This window comes from Canis lupus, chromosome 13 (assembly GCF_048164855.1).
Source record: "Canis lupus baileyi chromosome 13, mCanLup2.hap1, whole genome shotgun sequence".
In the NCBI taxonomy this organism is placed as follows: domain Eukaryota; kingdom Metazoa; phylum Chordata; class Mammalia; order Carnivora; family Canidae; genus Canis; species Canis lupus.
In genome coordinates, this window is record NC_132850.1 from 45385552 (window position 1) to 45402248 (window position 16697).

At 37.9% G+C, this 16697-nt stretch overlaps 1 protein-coding gene across 8 annotated transcripts in view; it reads left to right on the forward strand.

Annotated features, from left to right (window-relative positions):
* Positions 1-16697, forward strand: part of SMAD1 (SMAD family member 1) — a 78257-nt gene that overhangs the window by 13288 nt on the left and 48272 nt on the right. The window contains exon 1 of one of the 8 annotated variants that reach the window (XM_072773461.1): positions 9060-9077. The exons of the other annotated variants lie outside the window; for them this stretch is intronic. The gene's annotated coding sequence lies outside the window, so the exon portion shown is untranslated. Of the gene's footprint in view, positions 1-9059; positions 9078-16697 lie in introns of those variants that run through there. 8 annotated transcript variants of the gene reach the window in all.

Below are 16697 nucleotides of genomic sequence, written 5' to 3' on the forward strand. Positions count from 1 at the left end.
ATTGGTTTTAAATGTTTTTCCTGTTAACTGTGAACAAAATTAACTTGATTAACATTCAGATGATTGGCACACAAACTGTATTTATAGCATTTATTTGCATTTAAACATTGAAGAGTTTTGTCAAATTGTGCAGGCTGTGATGTTGATTTGTATTCCAGGAAAGGCTCCTTTAAGAAGGTGCATCCTCACTCTGGGGTCCTGCCTTTTGTTAAGCCCACATCAATCAATTCAGCAAGTAATTTGTATGCTCCTGCTCCTGTTGTGTGTCTGCTAGGTTTAGGGGCAGGGATAGAGAAATGTATGTCAGTTTCTGCCTGGAAGAAACAGTCTATCAGTAAGAAGAGACTACAATAATAAGAAAGTTAAGTAACAAGCCATCATTATTAATGTTACATATTCTTAGTTTGAAGATATTTCTCCTATAATTGGGATAGCCTTTCAAAATCAAGGAATTAAGAAAGAAAGCTAATGCAATTGGTAGAGCTCTTGCTTCCTGACCTTCAGGAGTTTTTAAGCGTCCATATTAACACTTCATAGGTATGTCCTATACCATTGATAAAGTTGGAATCAGTGGTTATAAATGGTAGACTTATACTAAAACTCTTGTAACTTTGAGGAACAGAACAAACTAGCTTGTCTAGTCTAGCTTTTGTTTTAATAGCTTTTATTATGACCAAATTACTTGGGGGTACACAGGCAGTGTCTTATGATCTGTGTGGTAGCACGATTATTCTCACCTTGTCTGCACATCAGAATCACTTGAACAACCAACACAGAAATCCATGGATCTGCCTCTGGGGGATTCTACTCAAGGGTTATGGTGGGGTGCTCTTATAAAAGTATTATAGGTAAGTTTAATGTACATCAGCATTAAGAACTTTTGGCTTGGCACACAATAGGTACTTGATAAGTGAATTTTTTTTCATTTTGATTAAAGTTCATTGTGGGTATGAACTGTGTCTTTTATACCTAGAGGCACTTGGCCCTGTGTGATACCTGTTGTAGGTGCTCAAGCCATACCAGTTAATTCTGAGGATTGATTGTTTTGTTCCTGCCTTTTTTTTTTTTTTTGAAAGAATTATTTATATTAGCACGTGTGTGCGCAAGAAGGAGAACAGGCAGAGACAGAGGGAGGGAGAGAGAGAATCTCAAGCAGACTCCCTGATGAGCGTGGAGCTGATGTGGAGCTCAATCCCAGGACTCTGAGATCACAATTTGGGTTAAAATCAAAATCTAAAACCAGTCGAGCCACCTAGACTCCCCTGTTCTTGCTTTTTTTTGTTCAAGGAGAAAAAGAGATAGGAAGAAAGGATATGTATGTTTGACATCTTTCTCTTTTCCATTCTTGAAGAGATCAGCAGTGAATTCCTTATGTCTTAGTGTCTAGAAGTGGAGCTATATAAAGGTACTGAAGCCTGAGGCACTTAGATTACAAGGAGAAAAGGAGAGAAAAAGTGTAGAGGAGTAGAGCCATGGTTCATCTGCCAATGTCTGGAGAAATTTTGGGTTGTCACAAGTTGGGAAGGCAGGGTGAGAGTGATTGTACCAGCATCTAGTAGGTAGAAGGCAGGGATGCATGCTGCTTGACATCCCATGATGCTAAGATTGAGAAATCTCGCAAGAGCCTGAAAAGAGGGATTAGAAGGCGGATTAGAACTGAAGTGGTAGTGCCACCAGCCAATGTTTCTGCCATACCAGTACACGGTTTGCTTTGTCTTCCTCTCTGCTCCTTATTCCCTCACCCAAATTCTCCAGAGTTCAGAGTATTATTTTTTACCACTAGGTATAGATAGCATTGTGACTGTCAGCTGTGTGTTAGCCATTAAAATAAATATTTTAATATTTTTCCTATGGTTACATTTTCTCCATCCCTACATTTGCATGAGTAGAAAAGTATTACCTTAAAAAAAAACAATGAGCCAGTAGTTTCATTTTGATTCGTTTTATGTTTTCAGTGAAGAAACCTAAGAATAATTATTTGGAATGTAAAGTAAATGTATTTCTTAAAAGGAGCTTAATTTTAATGTCCCGCACTTATAAGAAAAGAATATTACGAATTGAGCAAACACATGGTCTGTTGATGTAAAGCCATGGTGCATTTCCTTATGTCTTGTTGAGTTAACAGCTTATGACCTCTGATCCCCTATTTTAGGCTCTATATTAAAATGAACTTAATTTTGTCATTGCTGCCCTGATAAAACTCTTGGTTTCCCGTGTTCTAGGAAAGTGGGAAGTTATCAAGAAGGAAAGAACAACAAAAGCAAAAATAAGTTGGGAAAGGAAGGAATTGGGGGGACTAAAACAAAACTTTAAGTAAATCCTTGCTTACTAGTCCTGTTTTATGCATGAGACACAGGAGGAGGTTATTTAGGAGGAGCAGCAGCGTGGTAGAGTGGTTGCCTTGGCAAGCTCCTTAACCTCTGTTTCATCATCTCTAAAATAATCCTTTTGTTTTTTTAAAATTTATTTGAGAGAGAGAGAGAGAGAGAGCACTAGAGAGAGGAAGACAGCAAGCATGAGAAGGGATGGAGAGGGAGAAGCAGACTCCCCACTAAGCAGGGAGCCCAATGAGGGGCTCCAGCCTGAGACCCCACCATCATGACCTGAGCTGAAGGCAGATGCTAAACCAACTAAGCCACCCACGTACCCCTAAAGCAGTCCTAATAGGATTCTTTTAAGGATTAGGAGAGCTAATAGGTATAAAGTGTCAGAATGTGCTTGGTGCTTCATTGTGAGTGGTGGTGGTGGTGGTAGTGATAGGAGGATGATTTTTGATTCTTTTTGAATTCTAGAGCTGTGTTGAAAATTAATGGAGACCATGGATGCACTCATATGATGTCACCCACTGAACCATGTGCATCATAACTCCTTCCCTTTGAAGTTGGTAGTGATGGTGATGAGAGTTTGAGGAGTATTCAAATTGGTGTGTTTCTGATGTTCTATTAAGGCTGTTTATTGCCTATAGTAGGAATTTCAAGATGAGAGATTTACATGATAAGATATGTTTGCCTTTATACATTTTTATAATATAATAAAACCATTCTGGTTAGCTGCATCATCCACTTAGAGATTTTTCCACAGCAATATTTGAATCTTGAATAGGCATTTCGCTAGAATTTGCTGTGTTCTCAGGGTATATAGCATAAACAATATTAGTATATAATATTAGTGTAAACAAAATGTGATAAGGAATTAAAATCTTTATTTTTTTATTTTTATTTATTTATTCATGAGAGACACGCAGAGATATAGAGAAGCAGGCTCAATGCAGGGTGCCCGATGTGGGACTTGATCCTGGGTCCAGGATCACACCTTGGGCCGAAGGCAGACGCCCAACCACTGAGCCACCCAGGCGTCCCAGGAATTGAAATCTTTAATAGCATAATATACTCCAAAAATAATGGTTAATTTTAAAAATCCATTGTGGTATAATTGATGTACACTATTATTAGCTTCAGGTATACAACATACTGATTCGACATTTGTATGTATACCTTATGAAATGGTCACCACAATAAGTCTAGTTACCATCTGTCGCCTTACAAAGTTAATACAATATTGACTGTATCTGTCATGCTGTGTATTACATCCTCATGATTTATTTGTTTTATAAGTGGAAGTTTGTACTTTTAATGCCTTCCACTTATTTTGCCCTCTTCCCCCAACCTTCATCCCTTTTGGCAACTACCAGTCTATTCTCTTTGTCTGTGAGTCTGGGTTTTGTTTTGTTTCTTAGATTCAACACGTAAGTGACATCTTGTGGTATTTGTCTTTCTCCATCGGGCTTAATTCACTTAGGATAATACCCTCAAGTTCTATCCACGTTGTCACAAATGGCAAGGTTTCGTTCTTTTCTTATTTCTGTGTGTGTATGTGTATACCACATCTTCCATATCCATTCATCCATAGTTGGACACAGGTTGCAGTGTACATAGGGGTGCATATATCTTTTTGAATTAGTATTTTCATTTTCTTCAGGTAGATACTCCTTAGTAGAATTGCTGGATCACATGATATTTTTATTTTTAATTTTTTAAGGAACCTCTATACTCTTTTCCATAGTGGCTACACCAATTTACATTCCCACCAACAGGGGTTCCTTTTTCTCCATATCCTCACCAACATTTGTTATTTCTTGTCTTTTTGACAATTTTTTGATAAAAGCCATTCTAACTGGTGTTAGGTGTCTCTTTGTGGTTTGATTTTCATTTCCCTGATGCATAGTGATGTCGAGCATGTTTTCATGTGCCTGTTGGCCATCTGTATGTCTGGCACAGAAGGTCTGGACTTATGGTACAGTTCTCCTCTAATTCTGTAGGTTATGCTTGCCTTTATCCAAAGCATTTTTCCTCTAACCCAGTGGGAGATGTTGCATTTGCTTGTTTTAACTCTTAACTGGCGGGAGCTGGTCCTATTCTGGAAGAGGGCTGCTATTGTTTTGTTAGGTTCTTTTTCTCTGAGGTTGCCAAGCAAACCTATGTAAGTCCAGTCTAGTTTTTGGCAGATTGAAAACAGGCTGTTACTGATTGTCATGCAGAAGAGAGTGAAATATGGCTAATGTCAATGTTTGTTTCAATGGTTGTGTAAACTTTGATTTTTAGAAATTATTTCAATCTTTCAAGTAACAGATTTATTCACTGGAAAAGTGACAGGACCAAATTGTTTTTGAAGATATTTTAGTGAACTTTTTTTTAGGAAGAAATTCATGCATTAAAAAGTTTGAAGGATATTTGAATTGTTAGTGGAAAGGGGACTAAGGGACTACAGTAGGAAGAAAAACAATTTTTTGTTATAACATGTGTTCTGTAAAATTGAACTTTTTGATCATGTGGCTGAATTGCTTAATAAAAAAAGTGCATTCCCATCCATATCCTATTCACCTGGAATTAAGTCATATATTCCAACTCTGTATACAGGAATACATTTCTCTTAAAAATCCCAGCGCAATGATACTTTCACTCTGTGCAGAAACACTTTCAATTATTTTCTTCCTTATAAAAAGATAAATCTTGCCACCTCTTGGTCATAATACTGTCTTATAGAGCAATGTAGAATAAATGTTATCCTTCTTGATTTTTCTTTATTTTTATTTTTGGAGTTTTAAAATTGAAAACAGTAATTGGTTATAAGTAAAAATGTTCTGCACACCTCTTTCCAACTTACTCCTAGAGGGAACTGCTTACTTGTTTCCTGCATTTCCTTCTAGGCCTTTAAAAATGCACCTATATTATACCTGTGCATCTGTGCATTTTTTTGTTTCGGTTTGTGTTTTTGAAATGGAACCATACTGTATATATTGTTCTGCAGGTTTTTTTGTAACTGAACAGTTAACAGTATCATTTTCTTTCCCTGTTAGACATGAAAGTCTGTTTTTTCTTTTTTAACAGTTACATCATTGTCAGATGTACCATAATTTATTTAATCATTCCATTATTAAACATCTGGGTTATTTAGAACATGAATATGTTTGTGTATATTCATCTGAGGATGTCACTTCCCTTGCAGCTGTCTCAAGGCGTGGCCGTTCTCTCTCATAGCCCTCATATCATGCTGCCTGGAAGTGAGGGTCCAGTTCATTGCCACCACCACACCATTCTTCCACCATCCTCCATAGAAACACCCAGCTTTGACTATCATGTCAGATTATACCTCTCACTTTCCTTCCTTGTTAGTGATTTATCACCCCAGTCCCCATCATTCACCCTCATTCCTAAGAAATTTTAGCTTCCAATCGTTATCCCCCTCTACTGTTTCTGTGATAATTCTCAGACTGCTTCTCCAGTGACTTGTGACCCCACCTCAGACACTCAGCCTCACAGTTCCATAATATAGGATTTTGCATATCTAAAAATGAAACTGATTTCTCCAACTTTATGGTTAATTATCTTCTTTATTTCCTTCAGTAATAAAGTATATTTGTTCATGGCCATACCTTCAGAATATATCCAAGATCTGACTGTTCTGGCACACTGATCCAAACCTTTGACCCTCTCAAACCATTGCCCTAGCTTCCTAATTGGTCTACCTAGTTCTTTCTCCTGCCCCTACCACTATATCACCACTCCAGCTACTTCCTACTTCCATTCTTTAGCGGGCCAACCTGTGATTATCCTGCCAGACTCTGCTCACATCTCCCCAGTGGTTCCCAACTCAGTTTATTTTTTTAATTAATTAATTTTATTTTTTCTAAAGATTTTATTTATTTATTCATGAGAGAAACAGAGAGAGAGAGACAGAGACACAGGCAGAGGGAGAAGCAGGCTCCATGCAGGGAGCCCAACGTGGGACTTGATCCCAGGTCTCCAGGATCATGCCCTGGGCTGAAGGTGGCGCTAAACTGCTGAGCCACCTGGGCTGCCCCCAGCTCAGTTTAGAGTGAGGGTTGTGATGTCCCTGGGGGTTGGCTCCCTGTGTGTCCGCTTGTTACTTGTCCCACCTCAGTTCTCACTCCCTGCACCGTGTCTTGTGGTTTTTGCACTTGCTCTTCCCACTGCTCGCTCCCGGTGTGCTGCTTCACTTACCCCACACAGCGTAGCCCATCCATCACCTTCCTAGGCTCTATTCCAATGTCACCTTCTTAGTGAGGCCTTCTCTGACCACTGCAATGTTGCAATGTAGGTCTCATGAAGGCACAGACTTAAAAATATGCTTTTTGTCTTTTTTGTTAAGTGCCATGTCCCTAGTGCCTCTTCCCTCCTCTTTCCCTTTCTTTCTTTCTTTCTTTCTTTCTTTCTTTCTTTCTTTCTTTCTTTCTTTCTTTCTTTCTTTCTTCTTTCTTTCTTTCTTTCTTTCTTTCTTTCTTTCTTTCTTTCTTTCTTTCTTTCTTATAAAGTTAGAACTTTACAGAACAGGCGAAACTAGGATGGAAACTTCGTTTTTTTGTGTGTGTACAAAGTATTAAAATTAAGTTCCTTATTTGTGAAACTGTTGTGTTAATAAAATGTTTTATATTCTCTGGCATGTTGTTAATTTCAAATCAGTTTTATATGTTCATACTTAAGCCTCGTAACAACCCAGCAGAATTGGTGGTGGAATTAAAATTTTGTGGAAAAGCAAATTGGAGCTCAGAGAGGTGTTTTGTTCAGAGTACAGCTTCTAAGTGGAAGCAACTATTCCAACATACCTCTTTTTCACTCTCAAGTGAAGGGCTCTTGTTTTCTCATTTAGAAACATCTTATGATGACAGAAAAATTGTAGGGGTTTTATTTGAAAATGTGGGACATGTGCCCTGATTTCTTATTTTGGACTTATCCTGCCTTTTGTTTCTATTTTGAAAGTACATGGAATAAATAGTTAACTTTAAAATTCCTGACAATGACAGATCAACAAGTTTTATTTCTCTCACCTGTGGAGGAAGTGGCCTCCACCCAGTTTTACTGAATTAGGAGGGAAGTGATTTTTTCAAGTGATAAAAAGGAATAAAATTCCATGTTCTTCCCAGAGGAGGAGTTCAACAATTGGGAGAATGGCGTGAGACCATATGTTGGTTTGTAAAAGGATATAACTTGTAAAGATGTTTCCTTTGATGCCTGTGATGAATATGGATGTGTTTCCCTTCTAGAGGGTCCTGATTAAATTATTCAATTAAAACCTGAGCAGAAGGATCTAAATATAGGGAGAGGGTTCAAGCTGTCCTGCCTTGTGTATGTCAGCTCACCCCTACAGATGTGTTTGTTGTCATAAACAGCACCTGTGAGATCAGTGGGGAAGGAGAAATATGTTCCAAAAAATGAAATACAGCAGGACTTTTTTTTTTAGTAGAGCAGTTTTTTTCCTCCTCTAGCCTACTCCATTTTCATCTGTGAATTTGGCATTTGCATTACTTTTTTAAAAATTTGATTAATGGACTGTAGCACCTGTTCTGTGTAGTTATCTGTTTTAAATGTAGATCTACCACTTAGTCTTAAGAAAGTTACTTGACCTCTAATTCTCAGGTTTATTAGTAAAATTGAGGTAATGATATATACCATGAAGGATTGCTATAGGAGTCAATGTTTGTAAAAACAACTAATATAGAGCTTACATAAGGTAATAATACAATTAGAATAATTTTGTTCGGGATACATGGATGGCTCAGCGGTTGAGGGTCTGCCTTTGGCTCAGGGTGTGATCCCGGGTTTTGGGATTGAGCCCCACCCACATTGGGCTCCCCTCAGGAAGCCTGCTTCTCCCTCTGCCTGTGTCTCTGCCTCTCTCTCTCTCTGCATCTCATGAATGAATAAATAAAATCTTAAAAAAAATAATTTTTTTCATTTGTTAGTGATGAATCATAACTGACCACTTGTGGGAATTTACCACATTTAGCATTCTTTGCAATCTGTGAAATTGCTGTTCTACTTTAACAGTGACTCAGAGTATTTTTCTTTTTTCTAAGAGATAACTCTGGTAGAGTTTTTCTTGATGTCTCTGGTCATCAATCTTCTCTGTTTAAGGAGTGAGCACTTGGAGGTCAAATGATTGTCCAGTGTTTGAGTTGAGGTGAATACAGATGAAATTTATCAGAGTGAGGTAATTAGGGCCTGCATATCTTGAAGGCTACCCTGAGCTGAATGACAGTCTTCCATTGCAAGCATGAATTTGAGAGCAGCGATTCAATGGGATTAAAGAATGCCATACGACTTTTATGGAAAGTTGCAAGGAGATGTACAAATAAGCCAAATTTGTTTATTGAAGTTGAGGACAGTGAGAAAACTTCTGAGTGCCTTCAATCTATTCAACAAGTAATCATCTAATGAAATGAAACAGAGCCGACACTTGCTATCCTCCAGGGAGTCTCTGTGACTAAGAAAAGAAAAGTTGAGCAGTTCTATAAGCAGCCTAGGTTTGTCAGGATGGAAGAAATTGTGTATGCAGAACAGAACCAGAGAGCATTCTTGTCTTCAGGAATTTCCTGACACAGTGGAGAGGTACTGAAGAGTATACCTGGCACACCTAAATATGTAAACTAGAGTCCTGTACTCTTTAGAGTCTTGTGTCATTGTGACATCCATAAGTTCCTTGCTTCATTTTCATCAAAGGGACGCTACTTTTGACATGGTCTGGCCGAAATGGCACAGCTTGCAATGAACTTAAACGCGGTAAGTGGTGAGCTGCTATTCAAAGTCTACGTATTACTCCTTTCCTTTGATTCCACAGTTTCCACTCAGTTAATGCTGTTGAGAGAGCACATCGCAGCTCTTGCTAGCATGTCTCCTAAGCCACATCCGAGAGCCTGGGAAACTGGCTGTTAGCCCACGTGTTAAGGTAGTAGTACCTGCATCATTGCCTTGCTACTAAAAACAAGCTTTCAAGAGTTTATCTTCCCTCCCAACTTCACTCCCTCCCCCTATTGCCCCCGATCTGGAAAATTAATCTCTGAAAAAACAGCAAATTATTCTATGTCATTAGTTACACGTTTAGAAAGTTGGGAAGTATTTGGAAAGAACAATAACAAGGCATAATAATAAGAGACCTCAGTAAGGTGAAATTTGACTTCTGAGTGTTTGTAATGGCAGGAGTCTGCTGCTGCTTTGATCTAAGACCAGTAGAATTCTTCTGTGATCTCCAGTGGATCTTCATAGCACTTTCTTGCATAGGAATTTGTTTAAATACATTTTCTTTTTCTGAGGACTCAGTCGAGGTAGAGTTCCTTTTAGCTAAGCTTCCCAGCAGCAAAGTAGGTAGTTTAAAAAGTGCTTTCAGGTCTGTAAAAGTTGGAGAGATTTTATTCATCCTTATTGTTTTTTCATCATTTTCTTCTACAATTCTCCCCCCTTATTCAGAGTATTTTAACTTTGAGGTATTTGAGACCAAAATAGCTAGAGAAAATCTGTCTCTGTTTTGATATTCGTTGTAATGGCATTATACTTGTATAGCAGATTTAAACTTTATTTTTTCCTAAGAGTGGATAAAGATGTATTATTTTCTTTAAGGAGCTGTATAATAAATAGTCTCGTGTGCTTTTGTTTGGAACTATTTATTTTTTTAAATGATTTTATTTATTTGAGAGAGCGCAGGAGCATGAGCAGCAGGGAGCAGCAGAGGGAGAGAAGCAGATTTCTTACTGAGCAGGGAGCTCGGCTTGGCTCAAAAGGCTTTGATCCCAGGACCTCAAGATCATGGGCTGAGCCGAAGGCAGTAGCTTAACCAACTGAGTCACCCAGGTGTCCTGTTAAGGACTGTTTAGAGTTGATACTGCTTATGGTTGTATTTTACTTGTTCCAGAGTACTGTCTCCACCTGTGTTCATTACTGTTTTTCACAGGTATTGTTCATTGGATGGTTTTTCCACATCAAAATGTGAGTGTATGTGCTGCTTCTACTTCAGCACTCCTAAGATAGTATGTGGATTGTCTCCTGTTCCTCTTTTAAGTAATATGTAATTTAGTTCTAGCAAAAGTTTGAGAAGATACCTACTCTTCAGGACTTTTGACTCCATAGCCTAATTTTACTTAGGTCTAATGAATATGGTTATAATCCCCCCCCCCCCCCCACCTTCTCCTGCCATTTTGTGAATTTTCCATCTTACTCTTAACCAACAAAGCTCATTGTAATTCTTGGCTTTATGATGGATTGCTCTTTATGTTTTAAAATATTTACTGGCATTGAATCTCTGGAATGTTTTTCTTTGCAGCCTTCATCTTTTTAAGCATTTTTAACCCTAATATGTAGTGTCTACTCATCTGTGATTCTGTCGTTTCTGTGAGTGTCATGAATTTTTAGGTTATCTTTGTTTTATTCTTCTTGAGAATCATGATCTGTTTTGGCAATTCTCCCTTTGGTAAAAGTATACAGTTGACTTGGGTATGCAAATGAAAACAAGTAGGCTAAAAAAATGAAGTAATGAAAAGTTACAGATCCCCTAGTATGTTCACTTTTTGGCCCTTTTTGATGTTTTAATTTAGACGAGCATCTCAGAGGAAGCAAGAGTTCTTATCAAGCCTTGAATCCTATTTAAAATTGAAAGTTAGGATAGATGACACATACCTTTCCATAGTACTAACATTGCCACCAATTATTTATACAACACATCTCTGAGGTATTTTACATCTCCATGGCATTTTAGTTTGGTATATGTTGAAACATTTTAGATAAAAAACTATCACACTACAGAAATCATACAGTTGGCTTAGGATTTCTCTGAATCACCAGTGTAGCTCTGTCTTTGGGAGTTCAAGTCTTTTCCCACTTATTCACAAGATTATCTGTTTAAGAAAAAAACTAGTGGTTTAAGTCAGGAAATATGCAGTTTATTTCCTCATTGGAAATGCTTGCTTCCTAAAAAATGGTTCAAACATTTTTATAGATAGACTAATTTTTGTAAAGTCTTTTTTTCTGAAATAACTTATCCAACTGTTAAACAGTTCCAAAGTGAAGTTAATCAATACCTTGTGCTTTTAGTTCCTCGATTCTTTTGATCTTTGTGCCATGCTGTTTTACCATTAGAGTTAAGACAGAGTAATGAGCCAAAGAACAAGAAATGGGAAGAGAAAACGTGAGTTGCTTGCTTCATTGACAATAGACCATTTATCTTCTGTCAGTTACTTTTTTTAAGGTACTAGGAGTCTTTGATTTTTTTTTTCCAGTAACGTTTTAGAGCCTACGTTTTATCCTTATTTTATTGAATTGTTTAATTATTCCCTCAGTATTTAGTGGAGTCCTTTATTTTGTCTACTGCATTGAATTCCAGGCCAAGAATTATAAACCATACTAGTCTGAAGCTACAGAGGGCATTTAATTTGGTCCTGACCTGTCTCCTGTCTCTCTCATCCGTTTATAAAGGTACTTGGTTTGTACCACTTGGCAGCTATCCTCTCTCTGCCCTTTTTTAAAAAATGTATTTTCAGATACAAATTAGAATAATTCTTTTAAAACTTGTATGGGAATCTGAGATCTGAACGATATTGAACACCAGATAGTGTATTTTGTTTTTATTCACACAGTTGGATAATTATTGGTTTCTTTACTAGATGAGGCCAGGATGAAGAAATGTCCATTGTTGTACAATTGGCTAATTAGGTTTCCTTTAAATATAAAGCAAGTTACATAGCAGTTTAAGGTATTTTAAAATTTTTTGCTTTTTTTCTTTTAACATTAAGGAATGACACGTAGATTGCAAAATTAAATAGCCAAGTCAGAAGGAGTATTATAAGAGTATTTTTCTTGTTTGACCTCTGGCAGTGCTAATAGAAACCCTTCCCATAGGAAGGACTCCATAGGGAAACACTCCCTATATAGAGCCTGTTTTAAACTGTATTTTTATTTCTACGTCAGATCATATTATACATCCAACCTGATGTTAGAAATAGAGGTTGTATGTGGCTTGACCTCATGAAGTTGATTTTTGGTTTTTGCAATTTGCAATATTTGCATCTAGAAGCTATTTTAAAATTCAAAAGTTAAAGTTTTTCTTTAAATGTTTGAAAAGTGGGATCCCTGGGTGGTGCAGTGGTTTGGCGCCTGCCTTTGGCCCAGGGCGTGATCCTGGAGACCCGGGATCGAATCCCACGTCGGGCTCCCGGTGCATGGAGCCTGCTTCTCCCTCTGCCTGTGTCTCTGCCTCTCTCTCTCTTTCTCTCTCTCTCTCTCTCTCTGTGTGACTATCATAAATAAATAAATAAATAAATAAATAAATAAATAAATAAATAAATAAATAAAATAAATGTTTGAAAAGTTTAGAAAAGTAGGAGAGAGAAATTATCACCTTCCAAACTCAGCCACTGTTAATATTTTGGTATATTTACATAACTGTTTATGCTGTATATGCCATTTTATGTTGTGCTTAAGGTATTTTTCTAAGTTGTTACATACCTCTTATGGACATAATTTTTTAAGGGCTACATGAGTGGATTGTACCACTTACTGAACTGTTTTCCAGTTATTGGATATTATTACTCTTTTCCCCCTAAAATAGATAATGCTTTGATGAAAATATTTATGTAAGACCTTTTTATCTTTCTAGTTCAGAATCTTTCCTTTGAATAAGCTTGTAAAAGTAAAGTTGTTGGAACAAAAGATAGTATTTTTAAGGCTTCTGGTGAGTTCTTTATTAGATGTATGCCGTGTGTCTGTGTGTGTGTGTGTGTCAGTGTCCGCGTGAAATGTTTGTATTTGGAGAAGAGGGAAGGAAATCTCTGTTTGCTGACTCATGTTTTTATTTTGCACTTTAAACTGATAAGGCCACTTAGCTTTTGACATAAACTAAAGCAGGAAGTACAAAAAGCGGCAGAAAAAAATGAGTTGTCTTGCCAAGGCCATGCTATCATGGACTCATTTGAGTTCCTGATGGGGAGGTTAGTGGCTTGTTTGACCTGTATACAAAAAAAAACAAAAAAAAAAAAAAAAAAAAAAAAGCTTAATTCAAGTAGGCAGAAATTAGTCATTGGTCCGCATTTTGTTTCATCTACGCACATTTATACGTAAAGGTTTGTGATCTTGCCACTTTAATTTGTGTGGGTGGCATCAGGACGTGCACCCTCCAGCTGGCTCCTTCAGCGTTTAGAGGCAGTAGTCTGTTTTTTGTTCTCTGTTTGGAGAAGCCTTCCTGTATTGAGATCACCTTGGCTGTCTTTCTTGAACGTAGAGCTAATCGCAGCAGTGATCTGACACAAAACCTTCCACTTGTCTGCAGGATAAGATGCGTCATAGTCCCCTCACAGTCTTGCTCTGCCCTTCTTAGTAGCCTTGTGTCATCGCCAGCCACCTTGAACTCCAGCATTTCTACTTTGTGTCTGTGACAGCTAGCAAATTAAACAAGCAGTTAAAAAATTGACGCTCTAGAGCCAAATAGCATGGATTCAAACCCTGAGTCTGGCATACGGTTGTGTGTGTAAACTTTAGACAGGTTATTTAACTTTTCCATATTTCACTTTCCTTACCTGTAAAATGGGGGAAATGATACTGTTTACTCAATTTGTTGCGAAGGCTAAACTAGTTAGGAGATATAAAGCGCTAGGAACAGTATCTGTTGTGTAGTGATAGTTCAAAATGTTAGCTCCGTTTCATAAAATTCTGCTCAGCTTTTAAGACGTGTCTGATATTTCCTTTTTGGGAAAACTTCCTGAAATCCCTGAAAGTAATTGTTCTCCTCTTCTTTTATATATTGTTTATACTTGTTTTTTGTTTTTTTTTTTTTTTTTTTATGATAGTCACAGAGAGAGAGAGAGGCAGAGACACAGGCAGAGGGAGAAGCAGGCTCCATGCACCGGGAGCCTGACGTGGGATTCGATCCGGGGTCTCCAGGATCGCGCCCTGGGCCAAAGGCAGGCGCCAAACCGCTGCGCCACCCAGGGATCCCCTTGTTTATACTTGTTTTAGAGCTTTTATCATGCAGTGCTATAGTTAGTTCACGGTGGGCAAATGCACAGCACCTGGACCTCCCCTTCTATTCCTGCACGCGTGGTCTACCTTGGTACAGCCACACACTCCTTGCAATGAGGCCCTGGAGAAGGCCTAACACGTCTCAGCCCCATCCCTTATCGTTAGCAAGCAGGGACACCAGCTTACCCCTGTGAGTGTTAGTTGTTTACTCACTGGCTCTTCTCCTAGCCTGTGAGCCCCTTCAGGATGTAGACATTTTTACCCCTGGCCTCTGTGTCTAGACAGTGCCAAACACTTAGCAGGCACTCAGTATAGCTTTGTTGAATGATTGTCAATTTGAATAGTAGAAACAAGGGTCTGAAATGGTGGTTCTTAATCTCATGCCCGCCTCAACATACGTGCCTTGTATGTGCCCATCACTAACAGAGTTTGAAATAGCCCCAGGTGACTTTTTCTATAAACCTACTCCCTTCTATTTGAAAATCATTGGCTAAAATATAAAAAAGCAGTTATTGGAATAGAAGGGGCCATATAGAATAAGAAGAAATCTATTCCCTTTGTAATTTGTTACTAGAGGACTAGAAAGAAGTCGTCCTGTTCTTTTGCAAAGCTAACCTAAAAGTAAATGATTATTTTAGTAGGTACACTCTCACCAGTTGTGACTTTTGATAGTGGCATGGTTTTGTTTTCTCTTTCCCTTTCTGTTGAAAGAAAATAATGCCAGCTTCAAAAGGACTAGTAAATTTGGGTACAGTTCTTTACTTTAAGAAAAGAGACAATGAGAAACGACAAATACCCACCATTTGCTTCAACGTGGATGGAACTGGAGGGTATTATGCTGAGTGAAGTAAGTCAATCGGAGAAGGACAAACATTATATGTTCTCATTCATTTGGGGAATATAAATAATAGTGAAAGGGAATATAAGGGAAGGGAGAAGAAATGTGTGGGAAATATCAGAAAGGGAGACAGAACATAAAGACTCCTAACTCTGGGAAAGGAACTAGGGGTGGTGGAACGGGAGGAGGGGGGGGGGGGTGGGGGTGAATGGTTGACGGGCACTGAGGGGGCACTTGAGGGGATGAGCACTGGGTGTTATTCTGTATGTTGGTAAATTGAACACCAATAAAAAATTAATTTATTAAAAATAAATAAATACAAATAAAAATAATAAAAAAAGAAAAGAGACAATGGGCTCCTTACAGCCCATTGTATAATACGTATATTTAGTAATATTTATTCATATTTCTTGAATAAAGTTGAAGTTCCACATTTGGTCTTCTGATTTCTTCAGGGAGCTAAATTATTCATTAAACATTTGAGAGTCTGCTGTGTGCCCGGTACAGTGCTGGGTTCTAAAGATAGGGGATAAATAAGATGGAATTCCTCAATCGCTTTCCTGTAGTAGTGAATACAACATGTAACTACCACAGAGTAGCTGCAGATGGGCACCATTTGCTGTAACACCTGTTTGTAATCCTTATCTTTTGAACTTCTGAGGATCCGTGATAATTTTCCCCTTTTACTCCTCTTGTTGGTAATTTGTGCCTACTCCTTTATTGACCAGTCTTGCTAGTTTCCAATTTTATTAGTGTTTTCAGAGCAGCAACTTTGATTTTGTAGATTTTCTGTTAGAATTCCTCCCTTGTCCCCTGCCCCCGTTTTTGCTCTCATTTCTTTCTACTTTCTTTGGGTTTAATGTTCTTTTTTGTGTGTATGTGGTAGATACATAGAACATTAGTTTTCATTGTTTTTTTGTCTTTTCTAATATGTGCATTTAAGAGTATAAATTTCCCTATAAGTGTGGCTTGAGTCACATCCTGCAAGTTTTGATGTGTTGTATTTTTGTAATCATTAAGTTAAAAATATTTTTAATATTTTCACTGTAGTTTCTTCTTTGATCCATTAGTTATTTAAGTGCATTTATTTCTAAGAACAATATTTTTGTTGTGGATTTCTTGTACTATGATCAAAGGACGTATTCTGTATGGTCAATTTGGGTAAGTATTCTATGTGCACTTGAAAGTATTATGTATTCTTACAGTCATTGAGTGTAGTGATCTATGTACATGAATTGGATCAAGTTTTTTTTTTTTTTTTTTTTTTTTAAATTTTTTTTAAAGATTTTATTTATTTATTCATGATAGTCACACAGAGATAGACAGAGAGGCAGAGACACAGGCAGAGGGAGAAGCAGGCTCCATGCACCAGGAGCCCGACATGGGATTCGATCCTGGGTCTCCAGGATCGCGCCCTGGGCCAAAGGCAGGCGCCAAACCGCTGTGCCACCCAGGGATCCCTGGATCAAGTTTTTTAAAAATATCTATTGATTCTTGTTGACTTGTTTTATCAGTTACTATTTTCATCTCCCACTAAGACTGTGGGCTTGTCTGTTATTTTA